Genomic DNA, 22,507 nt, shown 5'->3' with positions numbered 1-22,507 from the left:
TTTTTTGTTTTTGTTAAAAAAACAAAGAGGCTCCGGGATCATCCTCCTAGGGTCGCTCCAGTGAAGTTGCAAATAGTCGCTCAGATAAGCTCTTTTCTGCCTCTTTTGTCTGCAGCTTTTCATTGCTGAGTGTTAACACTAGATGGCTTTCTTATGACAGGCGTGGAGGCGGCTGGGCTTTTAGACTCTAGGCAATCCGTTTTGTGTGTGTGTGTGTGGTTATTTTTTCCCCTTCTCCAGTTTTACAATTAGTAATGGGGGGAGGGGGACTCCCAATAGTGTCACTTTCTTGGAACCGCGTGACTTCCCTCGAAAACCGGTATTTATGTAGATAACTCAGAAGGGGCCTCTGACGTCGGCCTTCCCAAAGATGAATGCTAAGGGACCACTTGGGGGCTGTCTCTTAGTCACCGATGTCTGTGTCCCGGGGTGGCTCGGTTTGGAGAAATCCAGGGTTCTCTGGTGAGGGCTGTCATTCTGTTCAAACGATTCCACTTGGGTTGACCCCTGGAGGTCAGAGTTCACTGCTTGATTCGGAGAGGAAGACGAGAATTGGTTTCTGGGAAGGTAGGATCCTTCTTCTTTTTCTTTTTAAAAAAATATATATTTTATTGATTTTTTTTTTTTTTTTACAGAGAGGAAGAGAGAGGGATAGTTAGAAACATTGATGAGAGAGAATCATTGATCAGCTGCCTCCTGCACACCTCCCACTGGGGATGTGCCCGCAACCAAGGTATTAATACGTGCCCCTGACTGGAATCGAACCTGGGACCTTTCAGTCCGCAGGCTGACGCTCTATCCACTGAGCCACACCGGTTTTGGCTGTAGGATCCTTCTTACAATGGGTATTGATTCAGGCTAAAATCTCCCCCGATGCATTTGGGGTTAGGGATATAGTTGAAGTGTGTGTGCATGGCTTATACCAAGAATTATGTGAAGAACATCTTTTTTTTTTTTTTTTTTCTTCCCCCCACCCAGTTGATAGTTGATATTTGGCTTTTCATTTCTAAGCACAATCCCTTTTGTGAGAAGTACAATAGCCTGGACGTGGCTGTTTCAGCAGCTGCTTCTGTTACCTGTCTTAAGTGCTTTTTTCTTAAAAAAAAAAAAAAAAAAAAAAAAAAAAAAAATATATATATATATATATATATATATATATATATATATATAATTGATTTTTTACAGAGAGGAAGAAAGAGGGATAGAGAGCTAGAAACACCGATGAGAGAGAAACATAGATCAGCTGCCTCCTGCACACCCCCCACTGGGGATGTGCCCGCAACCAAGGCACATGCCCTTGACCGGAATCGAACCCGGGACCCTTCAGTCTGTAGACCGAAGCTCTATCCACTGAGCCAAACCGGTTTCTGCTTCGTTTTTTTTTTTCTCCTGAAGCAAAACCAACAGCAGCCTGCCCAGATCTTGCCTAGGTAGGCAAACTGAAGAGATAGTTTGTATGTATGTAAAGCTGGGGAGATATTTTGCAATTATCTGGGTAGCTGTCACTTATTGTGTGTCTCGCTCAGCTTAAAATATAACATGTTGAATTTGTTTGTTCTAAATCAGAGCGTATTCATAAATAGCTGAAGGGGTGGGGGGGAGAACTCTCTAGCAAACATCTGGGAAATGGGAAATGAAATCAGAAACAGCTTTTATCAGTATCCGCATGCTACCTATAGGTGGGGTGACGCCAGCTCCGATACCAAGTGGTATAAGCATTTGGTCCAGAAAAGAAAGCAGGAGATAAATTGCAGGTATGAGGAGAAGCTGTTGATTTTTTCCAGCTGGCCTAAGTGTATATATATTTTTTATTTTTAAAAAAAATATATTTTATTGATTTTTTACAGAGAGGAAAAGGGAAGGATAGAGAGTTAGAAACATCGATGAGAGAGAAACATCGATCAGCTGCCTCTTGCACACCCTCTCCTGGGGATGTGCCTGCAACCAAGGTATATGCCCTTGACGGGAATTTGAACCTGGGACCTTTCAGTCCGCAGGCTGACGCTCTATCCACTGAGCCAAACCGGTGTATATTTTTCATCAAATGCTTTTTAAACATATATATATATATATATATATATATATATATATATATATATATATATATATTTCAGAGAGTAAGGGAGAGGTGGAGAAACATCAGTGATGAGAGAGAATCATTGATCGGCTGCCTCCTGCATGCCCTATGCTGAGAATCCAGCCCCCAGTCAAACTGTGACCTCCTGGTTCATAGGTCAACTCTCAACGACTGAGCTCTGGGCTCAAATTCTTTTGTTTTAATATTCCAGCCTTTTTCAGAGAGCTTTACTTGTATGGGATGGAGTAGGGGGATTATCGGGACATCGTGATTGGGCAGTCAGAGCTGTGTAATCTGGGTTTGTCAGCCCCCTGGCCCCCACCCCCCACCCCCAACCCAACACCCCTGGACTAAAATGGTATTTTGAAGAATTTTTGATACCTGAGCTCAGTGCAACACCTGTCTGCCGTGGGTTTGCCTGAGGCAAAGGGGCGATGGGTTACTCATTTCAAAAAAACCTATTCTTGAAAGTGAGGAAACACCGGTGAGCTGTCCTGAAGGGCAATTGTCTGGTAACTGAAGCTGGTTTCAAAAGTGTTCTGCTTGGTCATCAAAAGTAGCTTAAAAGGGGTTGCATATTTTCTGCATACTTTGCAAAGCGCTCTGTTTGTAGCCATCTTCCCCCCCCACCCCCCCTTTCCCTCCACCTCCCACCTCACACACACTGGTCCCTGCAGGGTTGTTTTTCTGTTTGTTTTTTAGTCTGGGAAAGACATCCAGTCTTTGAATGTAGGATTTAGGAGGACAAATCCTTTCAAAGACATACTGAATGGGAAGAAAATTCAGGCATTGTTAACGGAAAAGCAAAGTGTCCCCCCCACCCCGCCCCCCTGGCCCCCGTCTGTTTGAACTTGAATTATGAAAAGGCAGTGAGTTCAGCCCTAAAGAATACAGGAACCCCTATTCCCATTTCTACTTCTATTTCTGTGCCTCCTTCCTCTGCAGGGGGTGGCATAGAGAGAGCAGTGGGCACCAGGGACAAGGAAAACCCGTTTGCCAGTGGCACATGAGTCTGGATGGAGTCTCTTTAACATTTAAAGTAGACGTCTCAGAGTCATGAACGTGACTGCTGATTGAGACAGGATGCATTTTCCATGACGAGATCTTTCCTTCTTGGGCTTACGTGGTACGTTTTGTATGTGAACCTTCATGAGAGGTGGTCGCTTGCTTGGTTTACCTGGAAGTCAGTGATTCAGAAATAGCTTTTCTGTTCCAATCCTTTTTTAAAAAAAAAAATCTGATTTCTTTTAAAGGAAGGAGAAGAGTGTGATAGGCATTTAAATGCTTCACACTGGAGAGAAATTGTTTTGATACTTACTGAACGTGGCTCACAGAGATCTCACGTGGGTTGTAACCCAGTTTCTTGCTTCTGGATGTTCCTGCATAACGTTGGATTGCCGAGTTCCGTGACAGAGAACGAGAAAAAGGTGCAGTTGAGGAAGCTGTGTCGAGCCCTAGGCCTCAGGGTTGTAGCACAGAGAGCAAATGGTAGTGATCATCCTATTTGTCAGTATTTGACGGTACTGCACTGAACAGTAGCAACCGCGATTGCTTTCTACCGCCCATGCGTGTCATGGAGATGTTTTGCCACCGAATGGAAATGAGAGGCTAAAAGGTCTTCCCTTCGCCCCAACCGGTGTGGCTCAGTGGATAGAGCGTCGGCCAGCGGACTGAAGGGTCCCGGGTTCGATTCCGGTCAAGGGCATGTGCATTGGTTGGGGGCACATCCCCAGTAGGAGGTGTGCAGGAGGCAGCTGATCATTGTTTCTAACTCTCTATCCCTCTCCCTTCCTCTCTGTAAAAAAAAAAAAATCAATAAAATATATATATATTTTTTTTAAAAAGAGAAAGTAGTCCAAAAGTAGGCTAATTGGTTGCCTTTTAAGAAGATTTCCGACTGATGCTTAGGGAGGAGGGAGAGGCGTGTCTTTAAGGTTCTCTCAGCCTGTCTGATCGGTCAGCGTACAGGACACAGATTCGATGAACGAGAGAAAAATAACAACAGAACGGAATTACACATGTGCCCGGGGGAGCCCCGGGTGTGCGGGGGAGTCCGAGACGGAAAGGGAAAGTGGGGGACACCTGGCATGGTGAGCTCAGGGTGAGGCGCGGCAGCGTGGGACGGCCCATGGGAGCAAGGTCACTCTCAGGACGGTATGAACAGGTTCCCAGTAATTAGAAGCCGGCCCTGCCCTCTCCACGGGCCATAAAAAGTGATTTCTGGTGATAACGCTCACTCTGGGCCAGGCCCCTAATTTAAATTCTTCAAGGGCGAGGCTGAGGCCTCTCTGGAGCCTGCGGGGAAGTCTCCTTTGCCGTATTCAGCTCCGAATAACGAATAACCCGCAGGCAGAAGGGGCATCGGGGTGGGATGCTCTGTCTTCTCGCAATGCTTTGGTCCCCGATGGGTTCCCTGTTGAGCGGGGCATGTTCACGTGGCTCAGGCTTAGCTCTTGCATGGACGTTTCTGAGAAATAAGGGTAAGAAAGTCTTTTGATTCTTCGTTCAGGACGAATGCTGCTGTGTCACGTGTGTAATTGCCTTCATCCCAGGAACAGTTGTTTCTCCGTGGTTCGGTTTCTGAACTTTTTTCAGGGTGCAACCTCAGTATGTAAAAGCACCCGGCTCAGCACCCATGCATGGATGTCTGTGTCCATACCTTTGCTCGTGTCCATGGACAATGTATTTCATATACGTCCGTGTATAACTCTGCCATGCTAGAATGAGGGTGTTATAAAACATAACATTAGAAGTTTTAAGGAGGGTGGTATTTTGGGTGGCTCAGCTGGTTGAGTGTGGTCCTGTGTGTGCCCTCAGGGGTTGCCCGTGGTTCCATCCCCAGTGGGGCGCATGCAGGAAGTGGCTGATGGATGTGCATCTCACATCGACGTTTCTCTCTCTCACTCCCTCTCCCTTGACAAAAAAAAATAAAAAAAAAAATCAGTGACCTATTAAATCAATATCAATCAATCAATCAACAGAAATCGGAGATTTTCCTTTTGGGCCTCAAAGGCACCTGAGTTACCCTTTGAAATGTGTGGGCCCAGCCTGAGTCTGCTGCCCTTCCACCCTCTCTGCTGGGCCTTCCTGGCTACCTGGGGGCAATTTCTGGGCTCCAGGGCGATTTTTTTTTTTAGGGGGGGGAGGGTCTGGTAAGGGAGGCTTCGGACATGCTCTCCCCTTAATGGGCCCAGCACTTACTGTGTGTATTCTTTCCCCGAGGACGTTACTGTGCTGGCCCGATCTCTTCCAGAACTGTTGTGGGCTGCTTAGTTTGAGGTTTCATTCTGGGGCGGGGAGGGGTGGGTAACGGGGGATGCTATTCTTGGAATGTTTCTGGTTGAACTCAGCTGTTGAGGAAGCGCCGTGCTATCCTACAGAGCCGACACCAGACCCAGACACAAGTAATCATTTATTTGCTCGTCCAGAAACTTCTCAAAGGAAAGGACAGCCTGGCCGACATGGCTCAGTGGTTGAGCGTCAACCTATCAACCAGGAGGTCACGGTTTGATTCCCGGTCAGGGCTTGACCCCCCCCAGTGTGGGGTGTGCAGGAGGCAGCCGACCCATGATTCTCACCATTGATATTTCTGTCTCTTTCTTTCCTCTCCCTTCCTCTCTAATATCAATAAAGACATGTTAAAAAATGCAAAGAAGTTAACTACAACTTGGAACATACAAACTGATAGTATAGTTCTGCTTGTGTATTATTGGCTAGAACTGGAGCTCACAGCCTCCCCCATTGTGAGGGAGATGTGGGGGTCCCCCCTTCTCTGTGCACCTCAGCTGCGAGCTAACCCAGCATCCCAGCCTGCTCCGAATGCTCCCCTCCCCCGAGAGGGCCTGATTCTGATCCATCGCACTCACCATGGCCCGGCTTTCTAGTGCATATTGATCTTGCGTGTTTACCTTCTGCCTCTCAAGGGGATAAGGCCGTCTGGACAGGGATGTTTCTGGTTTATGGCTGCTCCCCGCTCTCCGGCGGTTCTGGCCACAGACAGGCTCTTAGCAAACAAATATTTGTTTAAGGATGATTGAGAGCCGTGGTTTGCACACGAGAGAGCCATGTAGCTTGGCTTTCGTTGACCTCAGTCGTGTCGCTTAAAAGTTCTGTCTCTGTTGAGGACCTTTTATACCTCGTGTTGCGTCTTTTCTGGGTTATTTGAAATGACCTGGGAGACAGCTCTGCAGAAGGGAACGGCAGAGATCCCCGGGTTCCTGGTTCCATCAGAACCAGTGGATCCCTGAGAGGAAGTAGGGAGACTGGGTGCCCGGAGCAGAAGGGGGACCTTGCTTTCACAGGAAGGTGTGGATTGCACCTTCCCAGCTTCCAAAGTCTGGTCCCAACTGACAACCGCTGCCCTGTTGGAATCAGGAACCGAAAAGCACAGGTGTGGGCTCTTAATGCAGGCACCTGTCAATGATTACCCGGCGTTCACCTCCCAGCCCATACGCCGCGATCATTTCTGCAGGAAATGATGGTGCATCGTGGACCTCCATCGAGTCTGTGCTTTCAAGGACAGCAAAGGACATTAGAATATTACTGATGCCTTAAATAGTGCAGGTGCTCAGAAAACCGTGGCTTTCGTCTTGCAGACGGAAGTCTTTTATTCTTGCTATCCTGTCATCCAATTCCTACGTTATGTGAATGTAAGGGAATTCCACTCTAACTCCTGTTTGTTGGGACCTGGGCACTAAGGAATGCTATGTTGGAAGCTGTAGGGAAGGCTGAGAGAGTAGCCTAAAATAACACTAACATCGCCTAATTGCTTAAGAGCTATTGTAAGCAATTGTCATGGAATAGTTGATCTCTTTTTCCTGTGTAAAAAGTTGTAAGCGATGAGAAGAGTGAGTAAGGGGGACTTAGGGACAGAATAAAGAACGTGGGGGAGAGATTTCTAAAGGTAGATTTAAAAACAGCCTTTGTGCTGACTGTCATGGATGCTCTTACAAAAGAGAGCCTTATAAGGCTGGTGGGATTACCCCTTTACGGATGCAGAAGTGAAGTTCAGTGAGAGAGACCACGTGGTTTTCCGAATTTCAGTTCTCCAGGCTCCTCCCTCTGGCCCTCGGCTGCCTGGTGAGGCATGCGTGGTCTCCCTGAGTCATGAAAGGGATGAATGAAAGGAGAGAGTGAGAGGGAGGGAGGAGAAGGTGCCAGCATGTGGGAGTGGTGGCCTTACCCAGCCATCTGCCCCGACGGGCATGGCTGCCCAGGGTTGGGCTAACGCGCCTGTTGTCCTGCCTGTCCGTGGGCCGGCTGCCACCCGTGGGAAACGCTGTCCTTTGCAGCCAGGTGCCGGCCTGCTGGTTGACTCCGGTTATCTGTTCTTCCATGGGGAGCCTGTGGTGGCGCAGGGAACATTCTTGTATTAATAGCTCCCGAGTCCTTGACAAGATCAGGGCACAGGCCCAGGTTGCGGGCTCAATCCCCAGGAGAGAGAGCATGCAGGAGGCAGCTGATCAATGATTTTTATCATTCATATTTCTGTCTTCCTCCATCAATAATATATATATATATATATATATATATGAAAAAAAAGTAATCAAAAGGGTTTGTTACACAGAGTACTTAACTCACCCAAAGAATAAGTGCTTGTGCCCTAACCGGTGTGACTCAGTGGGTAGAGCGTTAGCCTGCAGACTGAAGGGTTCCAGGTTCGATTCCGATCGAGGGCATGTGCCTTGGTTGTGGGCACATCCCCAGTGGGAAGTGTGCAGGAGGCAGCTGATGGATGTTTCTCTCTCATCGATGTTTCTGACTCTCTATCCTTCTCTGTAAAAAAAAAAAAATTTTCAATAAAACATAAAAAAGAAAAAGAAGAAATGCTTGTAAACACACACACACACACACACACACACACACACACACACACACCCCGCCCCTTGCAGGTGTAGCCCATCAGGACTTTGCTGCCCGGCAGTGAGTTGTAAAACCTCCGCAGGCAGCGGGGCTGGGCTGGGAGCAGCCCCTGACCTGCTCTGCTGGCGCTGCTCCAGGATGCTGTGGCCCCGGTGGAGTCAGTGGGCGACCAGTTTAACGCTGGCGGCGGGCCATGGGAAGGCTCTGATGCAGGCGGGGCCGTAACTGCTCTGCTAATTTTAGGGCCGGCAGATCCGGGCGATGTCTGATGGCTGCTGTCGCCCGAGAGTGTCTGGGTCTGGGGAGCTTTCTGACCGCCTCCCAGCCCGGCCCCGGGCCCTCAGCCCCTCCCGCAGGACCGGTGGGCACTGGCCGTGTGCCTGGGTGGGAGGCCCGGCCCCAGGATGGCCCCAGGGGACTCGGCCTTTACCCTTCCTGTTTCCTTGTCACTCCATCAGCAGGCTCCCGCCCCGCGTGGCCTTCCCACGCCGCAGCACCTGGGAGGTGTGGCGGGACGGAGCGTGTGCCTCGGGCTCCAGGCCGGGGAGCAGCTGAGCCAGAGCGTGTTCTTGTTTTCTGAGCTGCCCTGCCAGCCTCCGCCACTTCCAAACTGAACTCTCACCTCCTCTCCTGGGAGGTCAGACCTGAGGGGAGAGGCGACGACTTTCCCAAACTCCCAGGAGCAGGGAAGCAGCGTTTCCTTGCTGTTGCAGAAGACGGAGTGGCCCGAGGCCCATTGGGCGGGCAGGGAGGAGGCTCCGGTCTGAAGCGAGGCTCTCTCTTTCACCCCTGGCACCCCGAGGTTCCCAAGTGAGTCAGGGCGCCCCAGGGTGGGAAGCCCCTGCGGGCAGGGACCTCGTCACCTCCTCCCGTCCTCCCCTCCCCAGGAAGTGTCTGGCGCCGTCAGCAGATTCACCAGCTGCAGCCTCGCAGGCCTCTGAGGCGCCTCCCAGTCAGTCACCCTGCAGTCAGACCTCACTGCAGATTCAGAAATGTTTCCACAGAGAGACCCCGTGGGCTGGGGGGCTGCTCCTCGGGGGGTGAGCTCGCTTCCCAGGCCCTGTGAGGGGCCTGGCGGGCGGATGGCCCAGTGGCCGGTGTGTTAGCAAAAGACTCCGGTGTTGGTGAGACCCCGGGCGGGTAGGTACCAATGCCCTTAGCACACGTGTCAAACACAAGGCCCGCGGGCCAAATCCGTCCCACCAGGCCTTGCAATGTGGCCCGCACCGCGCTGTCATCACTGCACTCCGCTGCGTTTCCATCACAATGACAGTTTATGACTGTTCAGTAAACCATTCGGCCCGCGATTTAGGCTGGATTTTAGATTTTGGCCCCTTCTCTGATTGAGTTCGACACCCCTACCCTTAGGGAATATCTTTCCATTGATTTTTAGTGAGAGTGGAAGAGAGAGGGAAAAACAGAGAGACACATCGATGGGAGAGAGACAATTAATCGGTTGCCTCCTGCACTTGCCCTGACCAGGGCCTGGGCCAGGGCAGAGCCTGCCACCGAGGTACCTGCCCTTGACTGGAATCGAACTCGGGACCCTTTGCCGACACTATGTCCACTGAACCAAACTGGCTAGGGCAGAATTTCGAATGTTCTAGAAATCCACCTGGAAGTGGTTTTCCCACCGCCTCGCCCACCCAGGGTGTCTGTTATTGTTGGACTTGGAATAAAGGCTGGGTGTGGGCGACTCATCCTGCTGGCCTCTGGTCCTTCAGGTGCTGGGTGTGTGCTCTGGATTCAAAAGCATTGGTGCATGGCCGGCGTGGCTCAGTGGTTGAGTGTCGACCCCAGGAACGAGAAGGTCCCAGGTTCGATTCCCGCTCAGGGCACGTGCCTGGGTTGTCAGTTTGATCCCCCAGTGTGGGGTGTGCAGGAGGCAGCTGATCTATGATTCTCTCCCGTTATTGATGTTTCTATCTCTCCCTCTCCCTTCCTCTCTGAAACCAATAAAAATACATTAAAAAAAAAAAAAAAAAAAAAAGAGGGCATTGGCCCCTAAAAGTTCATACTCTGCTCCCTGAATGGAATTCCCTGCATCTAGAATTTTCTGCCACTGTGTCTTTTTGGTTCTGGAACATAACTGGCTGGTTTCTAAAAGCCTGACCCTCCTGACCTTGGCTTGGCAGTTGTCTTGCTCTCCGGTTCAGAGTTGTTAGTCCTTGCTGCCCTCTTCTGCAGGTTTAGATTCCAGCTGATGTCCAGAACTGCTGGGAGACAGTCCGTGTTTCGGAGACAGTCCGTGTAGAACCTTGCTAAGCTTGACTCCATAGCAGAAGTGGGCGCTTGCTGGAGGCCGCCTGGGCCTGCTTTTGAATTCTTGAGGCATTGTGAAGTTCATCTTGTCAGTAGTATTTTTTTAAAAAAAGTATTTCATTAACAAAACCACAAAATAAGCAAGGGTTTTGCTTCCTGACACCTCTGTAGTTCTGAGTTTACTTACTTTGGGTGTGAGTACTCTCGGTGCTAAAGGTAACAGAAAATCAAAACGCCCCACCCTCACCAGGTTGGTTCAGTGGATAGGACACTGGCCCTTGGACTGAAGGGTCCTGGGTTCAATTCTGGTCAAGGTCATGTACCTCCACTGCAGGTTCAAGAGGGGCGCATAGAATGCAACAATCAACGTGTCTCTCCCACATCAATGTTTCTCTCTCTTTGTCTCTCTCCCTTTCCCTTCCCCTCTCTCTAAAAGTCCATCAAAATTTATCCTCGGTGAGGATTAGCAGCAACAAAGCCCAATCTTTCAGTGTTAGCTTTACCACAGAGCATGACTCTCCTGTGCATAATCACAAGAAACGCAGGAAGAAAGACCGGCACTTTAAGAGGTGTGCAGGCAGCTCTCAGACATTGTGCGGGTAGGAGATTAGCAGAATGAGTCACCTTCACACGCGTAGCTTTTGGTTGTTCTGGGCATGAAAGAGCAGCTCCCCATAGTACACGCTAATAGCACCTTCTGAACAAACGCCATGTGTGGCAGGCAGGATTCTCAGGTGGAAGTGATATGAACTCACCTCGACAGGCTCCGGGGGCACACATGCTGTTTTGCAGGGGCTAATGCCCACCGCAATAGTCTGTGTGTTCCGTTTGGTTCGGCGCTAGAAAGGGGGAAGCAGGCGTTTTAAACACCCTCTCTCTCCAGTTCAGCGTGTTCATTTTAAACTTTCATCAGAAAGAACCCAGTGATGTCATTCAGAGTTTATCTTTGATCTGCCGGCTAACCATTTATTCTGTAACGTCATCGCGTATTCGTCTTCTGATGAACAAAGGGGGGGTCTGGAATGTGTGTACTTCTGTGTCACCGTTGACAACTGCCCATAAAACATCACAGCCCTGAAGGGCATGATGGGCCCTGAGTCACCGACAGATCCAGTTCCGATCCAGTTCAGCGGCTGCCAAACCGGTCTCCCCGGTTTCATGGGGTGAGGATCCTGCTCCCCAGCTTTCACTGAAAGGCAGTGAACATTGTGGAATACAGACCCTTCAAAAATAATTTTTTTCTTTTCTTAGCAGCTGGCGTGTTTTTATAAAAAAACAAATTTTTTTTTTTTTTTTTGGTATTGATTTCAGAAAGGAAGGGAGAGGGAGGTAGAAACATTGACAATGAGAGGGAATCATGGATCAGCTGCCTCCTGCACGCCCCACACTGCGGATGGAGCCGGCCACTGGGCATGGGCCTTGACCGGGAATCGAACCTTGACCTGCTGGTCCATAGGTTGATGCTCAACCACTGAGCCACACCAGCTGGGCTGTTTTCTGTTATGTCAATCTTGGTCAGTTGTCCCCCTCCCCCCTGACATTGGGGCTCTTGTGAGAAATTGCCTCCAGGTTCTCTGTAGGGAAGGATGGGTGTGAGTGGGAAGTGGGGACATGACCAGCTGACCCTACACCTGTCCCTGCACACTTCACACCATGCAGTGCTTCAGTGGCACGGGGTCAAAGGCTAATAGCTGGGAGGGGAAAGAGGGGCCAAGTGCTTTTCTAACCTCTGCACCGGCACTCCACGCCTTCCGGGTTAAGGTCTCTGGGTTTTAATAAAGGAGAAGGTTAGTAATTGTGCGGGGAGTTGGGGTGAGGCATTCACCCCAGAGAAATAATCACATTTGGCCCAAAAGATGTGTGCATGTGTGAGCGTGCAGTATTAATTATAATGTGGGAAACTGGAAAAAATATTGGCAGTAAGATATTAAATTATGATTCTCCATATGATCAAGTCATTTAAGTCAATTAAGTGTCTTGTTTTATAAGGCCATTTAATGACAGTGGGAAGTGTTCACAGAATATTAAATGAAGACATTTTCTCACTAAGTAGTATATATAATAGATCCCAATTTCACGGGGGAATTAAGCATGCGTATGCATCCATGGAACAGGGCTGCAGCGAAAAATTACAGTGGTTATTGCTTGCGGTTGTGTTATGTGTAATTACCATTTTCTTTCCTTTCTGCGTTTCTTTCACTGTGTTTTTAAAATGAACGCATTCATTCTGTGGTAGGGAAAGTGTGGCATTAAAATATTTGAATTATATGACTGAGTTATATATATCCTTTCAAAACTGTCAGTCTGACCCGGTCCGGTGGCTCGGTTGGTTGAAGCGGTGTCTGTACATCAGAAGGTTGAGGGTTGGACTCCCAGACAGGGCACATGCTTGGGTTTGAGGTTTGATCCCCAGCTGGGGCATGTACGGGAGGTAACCGATCTATGTTTCTCTCTAACCCAATGTTTCTGTCTCTCTCTCCCTTCTTCTCTCTCTAAAAATCAATAAAAACTCTAAGTCTGTTTCAGTATAGTTTCCTGGCTCAATATATTATAGTTTAGATTATTTTATTTTATTATGCAATCTTCCTGATTTGTTCTTTTAATTATACTTAACAGAAGTTTCCAAGGCAAGTAATTAGCAAACATATGTTAGGTACCTATCATGACTGATAAATAAGTTTTTAGTACATGTTCTTTACCATGAAAGCATTTATAATCGAAACTAGTTGTCATGTAGATAGAACTCCTTTGAAAATTATTTGCCGGTCTTGAATGTTAGATTTTAAACACTATAATTTTTTTTTAACCTTTTAACTTTCAAACTTGTTACATAGGAAAAATACATATATATTTATCATTTAATTTCCGGGGAATTAATTTTTTAAAATATATTTTTATTGATTTCAGAGAGGGAGGGACAGGGAGAGAGAGAGAGAAACATCAATGATGAGAGAGAATCATGGATCAGCTGACTCCCGCACATCCCCTACTGGGGATTGAGTCCGCAACCGAAGCATGTGCCCTTACTGGGAATCCAACTGTGCCCTCCTGGTTCATAGGTCAACATTCAACCACTGAGCCACGACAGCTGGGCAGGAATTTATTCTTTATTATTAATCTAATGTAGTGGTAGGGCACTGAACGGCTGCCTCTTAAATACATTATTTTATTTAACCTTCACAGCTACCAATCCTTTGCTGTGGGGTCATCTTTCTCAGTTGGCATGAGTTCAAGTACAGACATTGGCTTTTACGTTAAAAAGACCACAAACACCCCTTCCCTTCCATAACATCCCCATCTCTTTAACGGGATAATTGCCGGCCTTCGATTTATGCTTTTTGACATGCACATTAAAAATAAAAAATTAGCTAATTCGTAAGCTCCGAGGCCTCAGAAAGACAGCTCCTTCTTCCTTCGCACCTGTTCATGGCTCTATTAGAGCGCCGAAGCGGCTGATTAAATGAAGTGCCGAGTCAGAGGCGGGCTGTCTCTCTGGGAGTCCGTCTGTGTGACTTATGGGAGCGAGACTTCAGGATCGTGTCTGCCCGGCGGCCCTGAAGTCAGCTCTTACCATCCATCAAGCCGCAGCGCGAGTGCATGAGAAGTATTAGACCAGGCAGGCCATCCGCTGCTGTCACAGCTGCCTGCCAAGCAGGCTCAGTGTGACGTCCTTGTTCCCGTCACCCAGCCGTGGCCAGGGGCGTGGCCTGAATGTGCCCTGGCCCCTGAGCTCTGCCACCCGCATCGGACAGCAGCGCCTGAGTCCGACGGTGGGACAGCCAGCGCCCACGAGCGATCGCATAAGAAGATAGGCGTGCATTGCTCGAGAATCAGAATCCCATATTTTTTCTTATTTTTTTTAAATATATTAAAAAAAAACACAAAACCTTTTATTGATTTCAGAGAGAGTGAGAGAGAGAGAGAAACATCGATGAGAGAGAATCATGGATCGGCTGCCTCCTGCATGCCCCTCACTGGGGATGGAGCCTGCAACCCCAGCCTGTGCCCTGACTAAGAACCAAACCGTGACCTCCTGGTTCCTAGGTGGACGCTCGACCACTGAGCCACACCAGCCGGGCACTAAGAATACATTTTAAACTTGGGGACAAGGCACCATGTAAGGGTTCAGTGGGAGAGGAGGGGGAGGAAGACGGGGTGCCCATCATTTCCAGGAGCAGAGCATGTAGGTGAGGACCTAGAATTTCTTTCCTGAGACCCCTCTGCCCCTTTTAGCTGGCCCCTGAACTGTGCTCTGGGGTCTCTGGCCTCAGATTGAAGCCTGCACTGCCTTCATCGCTGGCTGAGCCGGGGCTGGCCCGGGGGAGCCTGGTCTGGAGCTAGGCTAGGGTGGGCGCCCCGTAGCTCCCCTCAATGCTTTAGGTTAGTCTCGGGCACCCCGGGTCACAGGAAGCAGGCTGGGTGAGCTGGGCCTTGGGGAGGAGCGCAAGCATTTCTGTCCTGAGGAACAATAACTGTTTATGGAGGCCCGCAGGAGTTCATCCCGCCTTATGTAGCCAGTTTTCTAGGACGCGGCGAGGACCACTGTCGCTTGCCGGCTGAGTGGCTGTGGCCGGTGTCCCGAGGCCCTTTATTCCCCGAGTTTCCGGGCCGCCTGTTCTGGAACTGAGCGCGTGTGCGCAGTCGGACCAGCCTCTGCTGACCGCACGGGGACCTCAGAGACGGCCCGTTATGTCATCCAGCAGGCGTCGCTTACATTTAGGTTGGGCCTGGCCGGTGTGCCTCAGGGGTTGAGCATCAACCTAGGAACCAGGAGGTCACTGTTTGACTCCTGGTCCCCAGTAGGGGGCGTGCAGGAGACAGCCGATCCATGATTCTCTCTCATCATTGATGTTTCTCTCTCTCTCTCCCTCTCTCTTATTCTTTGAAATCAATAAAAAAAAAATATTTGGGGGGAAAAAATGTGGGCTGTCATGTCTTTTAGGAAATTGCACAAACAGAGACCTTCAGGCAAAAAAACACACACACAACGAAAACCAGCAAAAACTCAGCTCCAGATAGTACGGGGCTGGGTGTCAGCCAGCCCCGTTGTCTCAGCAGCTCACACTCAGCCCCTGGTTGCAACTGGCACGGCATTTGCCCGGATGAGGCGTGTGGTGTTATCAGAAGAAGCTGGAAATACTTTGTTGACAACAAAAGGGAGTGCATTTTGGCCCTAACCAATTAGGGAGGGGAACTGGCATCAAAAAGTGGATTTCAAAATTTCTGTTTTCAGGATCTACTTTGTTATTATCCTGCTTAATATAGCACAGCACAGATATGCAAACGTATAGTGGTAGGGCACTGAATGGCTTCCTTTTTATTTTATTTTTTTAAAATATATTTTGATTGATTTCAAGAAGAAGGGAGAAGGAAGAGAAAGATAGAAACGTCAATGATGAGAGAGAATCATGGATCAGCTGCCTCCTGCACGCCCCACACTGGGGATCGAGCCTGTAACCCGGGCATGTGCCCTGGCCTGGAATCGAACCGTGACCTCCTGGTTCCTAGATGGATGTTCAACCACTGAGCCACACCGGCCGGGCAAATAAATGCTTTCTAATTCTTTATTACTCTTGTCACCAGCAGTGCCCCTTCCTTTAAGAACTCAGAGTGGGTGTCATGTTTATAGCTCCTTCCAGACCTCAGCTTCAGGCCCCCAGCACCCCTGGCATCTCCCCCTGGGCCCAGGGTTTTGCTTTGGGGCCAGTTCTGGGCCAGGGTGCCCCTCGGAAGGCGGTAAATGCCGGCGCGGATTCTTGCCCAGGATTCTGGCAAGAGCCCTGCTTACACGCAAGCGTTTCCTTTCCAATCACCCGTACTTTCCTTGTTCCTCGTTTCCATCTGATAAGGGTGAGCCACACACATTCTGGAAGCCGCTCCTTATCTCGGACAGGAGATGCCGAGGTACACACGGTGCGATGAATGGTGTGTGGGTTCCTCTGAGCCGGGCGCCTCTGCGGAGCCTGTCACTGTGTCCTGTGGGGACAGTCCCTTCCGCCCAGGCTCAGCCAGGCCTTTGCACAACTCGGATCCATGGCTCTGCTCAGCTCTGCAGCTGGGGCTGGACACGGAGGGGTGGTCTCGGCCCCCCCGGGAGGGCAGTTCTGCTCCAGGCCAGCCTCCCGGAAGCCAGCACAGCTGCTTCCACTGGGGCAGGCCCAGAGGGGCCGGCAGCATGGCTGGTGGGGTTCCCAGCATCGGGAGCACGTTGGATCAGATCCTGCACAGAAGACGCTGCAGCTTCCGGCGCAGGACGTTATTTTGGGTTGACACTTTTGCTGCCTTGGGCCAGAATGCTCCCTGGCAGAGCTTCCTGGAAAGTGCTCGGCGCTCTGCTGCCCGAGTCCTCCTGCCAGGCGGTGCATTCGCGGGAATGCAAAGGGGGGGTGGGGGGCAGAGCAGCATTGATCTGGGCCACGTGACACTCCTTGGCTGTCACCTGCCTTCCTGTCGGTGGCTTCCGCAGAGGCTGTGCTCCAGGAGGCCACTCTGTGAGCAGCTCTGCTTCTCACTTCAGAGTATGTCACCCGCATCCTGGACCCCCAGCTCCGTGCTGTTCCATTCCCGGTTTCCTTTTTAAATATATTTGTATTGGCTTCAGAGAGGAAGGGAGAGGGAGAGAGGGAGATAGAAACATCCGTGTTGAGAGAGAATCATGGATCGGGTGCCTCCTGCACGCCCCACACTGGGGGTGGAGCCCGAAACCCGGGCCTGCGCCCTGACCGGGAATCGAACCCTGACCTCCTGGTTCACAGGTCGATGCTCAGCCACTGAGCCACACTGGCTGGGCTTTTTTATTTTTTTTATTTTTTTTAAGCATATTGATTGGAAGAAAAGGGTCATTGCCTGCACAGCTCATTCTGAGGGTAGGTTAAGTCTAAACGTAGTCCCTGCCCCACCGGGAGTTGGGTTAGACCACATGTGTCAAACACAAGGCCCGCGGGCCAAATCCGTCCCGCCAGGCCTTGCAATGTGGCCCGCACCGCGCTGTCATCACTGCACTCCGCTGCGTTTCCATCACAATGACAGTTTATGACTGTTCAGTAAACCATTCGGCCCGCGATTTAGGCTGGATTTTAGATTTTGGCCCCTTCTCTGACTGAGTTCGACACCCCTAGGTTAGACCGTTGATCTGAACGTGGGGATTCTGCAGGTTTGGAACGGGAGGCGATTTCGAGGCCTCAGCCCTGGGGGGCGTGTGGGGCGAGCTTCCTGCGCTGGAGAAAGCGCCCAGACCCGCCTTCTGTCCTCCTCGGGGGAGGTGACAGCTGAGAAGAGTCAGGTTCGCGGTGGCAGCAGTGACCTGAGCGGGGAGCCGTGTGCCCTGTCCTTCTCCTGGCCTTGTGCCTGCTCCCCTCCGCCGAGGAGGGGCGGGAGGTCTGGAGGGGGTGGTGAGGGACGGAGGAGGGGACGTTATTTTGGGTCGACACTTTTGCTGCCTCTCCAGTTGTCCTTAGGGACCCAGACCCTTTTGTCCTTGACGGCTGAGCCTTTTTTTTTCAGCCAGTTCCTTAGCGTTCGGCCGGCCCTCCCTGCCCCGGGCTTTGTGCCCGTTGGACTGGAAATGGGAGTGAGGTGGGGCGAGGGCTCTTTGTGCGAGCGAAAGGGGCAGCGACAGGAGAGACACGGGACCCAGCCTGACCCCTCGCCAGCAGCCACCAGGGACCCCACCGGCAGGGCGGCTTTGTGCGGAGCGACAGGGCGGTTGGAACTGAGCGGCCAGGTGATGCCTGGGGAGGGCGGACGCTCCCAGAGTCAGCGGGAACCAGGCACGGCCAAGGTCAGCCGCAGTCCTTCAGAACCCGCACCTGCCGGGGTCTCGTTTGTGTCTTCCCAGACGTGGCCGCGCTTTGGCGTCATAGTCACGGGAGAAGGGGGGTGCGTTTGGAAAGCCACAGATGGGCCGAAACCGGTGTGGCTCAGTGGGTAGAGCGTCGGCCTGCGGACTGAAAGGTCCCGGGTTCGATTCCGGTCAAGGGCATGGACCTTGGTTGCGGGCACATCCCCAGTGGGGGGTGTGCAAGAGGCAGCTGATGGATGATTCTCTCTCATCGATGTTTCTAGCTCTCTATCCCTCTCTCTTCCTCTCTGTACAAAAATCAATAAAATATATTAAAAGAAAAGAAAAGCCACAGATGGGGTGGCCTGACCCTGATACTGTGATTGAGGTGGAACGGGTTTGGCCTGCACATCCCATAGCTTTCGGGTGGTTCTGACCCGTAGCCTGGGCTGAGCCTTCCGCTAGCAGGGCTGCACTTAGGGAGGACCACCGGCGGGAGGCGGGCGCCCTTGTCCGGAGCATCTGGTTATCCCAGATCTCGGGGACTTGACCTTTCAGAGGTCCCAGTGGCATCAGGCGATTGCAGGAGGGTTCTGACCGCATGGAGCAGGGGTCCTCAAACTTTTTAAAGTGGGGGCCAGATCACGGTCCCTCAGAGAGCTGGAGGGCCGGACTATATGAACTACTAATTCCTACTGTAACACCTCGGCTGCGCTCACTGCCCAAAAAACCTGGCGGGCCGGATCAGACTCCTCTGCGGGCCGCATGTGGCCCGCGGGCCGTAGTTTGAAGACACCTGGGCCATGGAGCTTCTTTCCTTCAGGAGACTCGGCTGAGACTGATGCGAACACGGAGCTGTCGGTGTCCCCCGAAACCTCAGAGGGGTGGGAAGGAGGAGGTTGGAAGGCAGGACTGAACAGTGGCTCCTCGCAGTGCTGGTCCCAGGCGTTGCCCCCAGGACGAGAACGGGGACGGAACTTTCGGGAACAAAAAGGAGATGCACACCATCGCTGCAGACGGAGCTCTTAGATGCGTGATGAGGAGGGAGGGTCGGGTGAGGACCCCTGTCAGGCTCCCCAGGGGGGACCCCAGCCCCTGGCTGGCTCCAGGGTCCTGTGCCTTCCCCCCCCTCTCAGCACCAGCTGCTCATTTTTATTCTCACTCTCTCCACGCGGCCCCTCCCCCACCGAGCACGTGGTGGCCTGGCTACATTCCCCACCCCCCCCCCTCCTCCCTAGCGTCTGTTTTATCTTCTTCGCTTTTATGTTATCAGCGCTGGGGAAGTGAGAGGCAGGCTGTGTGAGCCTGCTCTTATCGGGATGCGATGAGGTCATTGGCAGATGGGAGGGGCTGGGCCTTGAGAAACGGGGGTGAGGGGGTGGGGGGGGCCACCCGTCCGGGAGGCCTGGGGGCCAGAGGTCACTAGAGGGTCGGTAGTCAGGGAAGCAGCTGAGCAGGACCTTCTGAGGCCTGGGCTTGCCTGGTGCTTGGCATTGACCATCAGGTGATCTAGATGGTGCCACCCAGACAGACAGGGTCCCTGCCCTTGCTGTGCCCAATGAGAATGAGCGCCCCTTGGTCAGGGGGTCCAGCTGCTGGCTCGCTGAGAGCCAGTTTTCCTCCAGATCCTCTTTCCAGCCCCGCGCGCGTGTGGCTCGTCTCCTGCGGACGTTTGTATTTTGAACGGGATATCTTCCTTCTGCTCTCCGTGTTGCTGAGAATTTCAGTCTCTTCACTTTATTTGGACAGCTTGTTGGGAAATCCTGGCCACTTTGCCCACGTTCGAGATGCCTAGCAACGTGCCACAGAACATGTGCCGCGCTCCTCCCGCTATTTCAGCGAAACCGTAATACGTCACTTTACGAAAAGCACCCTAGGGACAGAAATCAGCTCTAAGAGTTATTTTGAAATTCCTTACTCTACAGAGCTACATTTATTTAAAAAATATATATATATATATTTTAAATTGATCTCAGAGGGGAAGGGAGAGGGAGAGAGAGAAACATCAGTGATGAGAGAGAATCATGGATCGGCTGCCTCCTGCACGCCCCACCCTGGGGACTGAGCCCACAACCCGAGCCTGTGCCCTGATTATAATCGAACCTGTACCCTTGAGTCCACAAGTCAACACACTATCCACTGAGCCAAACCGGCTAGGGCTACAGGACTACACTTTTAATGGAAGATGCTGTCTAGGTCAGGCTGTAACTGGAACGCCTTAAGTACTGTCCGCTTACGTGATGGAGATCTGGGTGGATGTTAGCCCCACCCACAGGTCACGTGGACACGGTGGGGGCTGTCAAGGGCACATGCCTACGTTACAGGCTCCATCCCCAGTGCGAGGCATGTAGGAGGCAGCCGATCCATGTTTCTCTCTCTCTCCCCCCCTCTCCCTTCCTTCTCTAAATTCAATAAAAATATAAATTTACAAACAAACCAGAAAAACTGAGGCTCTCTTGAAGTTAAGAACGAAAAGAACCAATTTCCCCCCCCCTCCCCGTTCTGCAACAGAAAAGGATGGAATGCAGGATTTAAGGAGAGAGGGGAATTTTCATTTGTCCTCTGTCGCTGAGCCTGCGAGAAGTACAAGCTGAAGTTGGAAATATTTGCACTCACTTGTATTTCATATTAAGAAGTCAGTCTTGTTGCCAGTTTTCTAGGGAAAGAATAAAAAACCTTTTTTTCTTCTTTTTTTTTTTTTTTTTTTCAATTCTAGGAACCTTATCAGTGAGCAAGGTTTTGGTTAACAATGAGCATTCCCTGTTTTGATGACTCAGAGCTCCTTAGTCTCCCGAGGATGCCTCAGGGGCCAGCGGGTCCAGGGACAGTATGCTAACTCAGCCTTTGTCACATGTCACTTACAAACCAGAAACGATCCTGATTTTTACACCAGCGGGAGAATTGTCTTCCTTTCGGAGAGAATATGATGGTTATTGCTGAGATGTGAACATAGGGGTGGGCACAATCCTATCCCCAAATAAAGACCCTTTAAAGACAAGTGGCAGGTGCCCCCACCCCCATCCCCTTCCTCCCCAAGCCCTCCTCTCTCATCCCCCTCTTCCCCAGTCCCTCTCCCCAGCTGGGCCTGGCGAGCTGTGTTTAGATCGGGGAGTAATATCTCACCCCGGCCAATTCCTCAGCGGCCCCTATGCCTGCCGCTTCCCATTTTAATTCCGACAGTAAGTGTCTGCAAATGTCCTCGCTAAATATTCCCCCTGCTATCAGTCGGCGTGCGCGCGTGCCTGAGGACGGACGGGCCTGCATTCCTCGCCCCTTCCCTGGCTCCGGCGGTTTATTTTCAGGGCTGAGTGACTGGAAATAGGACGCAGCCCTCTGTGCCCATGATCCCGGCGGCCCCTTTCCCGCAGGGATTCATGGGAGAGAAGAGACAGGGCCCACCCAGGTCACTGACTCAGAGGGCCGTACCCCGACAGCTCCCTTGGGTGCTGCCCTGGCTGGCAGGTGGTGCCTAGACGCCCAGGCTATTACCGTCTTGGCTGTTTTATTTCTTAATATATTCCTGGTACCTTAAACACGAAAACATGAGAGATGGCCCGGCCGGTGTGGCTCAGTGGTTGAGCATCTCTCCATGAACCGGGAGGCCACGGTTCGATTCCCCGTCAGGGCACATGCCTGGGTTGCGGGCTGGATCGCCAGTAGGGGGCGTGCAGGAGGCAGCCGGTCCATGATTCTCTCTCATCATGGATGTTTCTCCCTCTCTCCCCCTCCCTTCCTCTCTGAAGTCAATAAAAACATATTTAAAACAAACAAACAAACAAACAAACCACATGAGAACTGCCTGTGGGTCCTGTCTGGGGTCCAGTTGGCTCAGCTCTCCCCCGTCAATGGCTCGGGCAGAAATAACCTGTCTGTTGGCAGCTGCTCGGCAGTGGTTTGGCGCCAAGGCCCGGAGGATTTCCCTCGTTCCCACGAGGGCCAGCACTTCCTCCTCTCGCCGCTCCTTGGTGGGAGCGGAAAGCGGACAGAGAGCCACGCCAGGGGTGAAGGGCCGCAGGAGCCGAAGAGGGAAGAGCTTCCAGACAAAAGCCAGAGGCAGGCATGCTGGACAGGCAGGCGCAGGGTGAGCCAGCTCTGCCTGAAGTCACACAGCCCCTCCCTGCGCCCCCATGGGCACAGCTGGCCTGGGAGGGCCTTCCGAGCAGGTCCCAGGCTCCCTGTTGTCCTGTCGGGTCCACTTAGAGTTCTGGGCTGCCACCCCCACCCAGCATCCACCTGGCCCGGCTGCTGCCCTGCACCCAGTGCCCACCCGGCAGCTGCTCTGCATCCAGGACCTCCAGTTCCCCCCCCCGACCGCCCCCAAAGCCTCCTGCCCCAGGAGCAGCAGAGAAGGATCGAGAAAGAGCAACAGCAGCCCGGCCTAGTCAGTCACCGCGCCAGGACTGGCCCCAGTGCCTGGTGCCCAGGGTGGAAAATCTCCGTGCTCTTCTTCACCCCTCCCTGGAATACAAACAGCCGAATTATTTTCCAGTTTGGCCAAGGAAGTGGAGGGTCACATGGGGAGTATT

The sequence above is a fragment of the Pipistrellus kuhlii genome, unplaced genomic scaffold (genome assembly GCF_014108245.1).
Source record: "Pipistrellus kuhlii isolate mPipKuh1 unplaced genomic scaffold, mPipKuh1.p scaffold_m20_p_25, whole genome shotgun sequence".
In the NCBI taxonomy this organism is placed as follows: Eukaryota; Metazoa; Chordata; class Mammalia; order Chiroptera; family Vespertilionidae; genus Pipistrellus; species Pipistrellus kuhlii.
The sequence above is the reverse complement of the archived record's forward strand: the minus strand, read 5'-3'. Positions refer to the sequence as shown.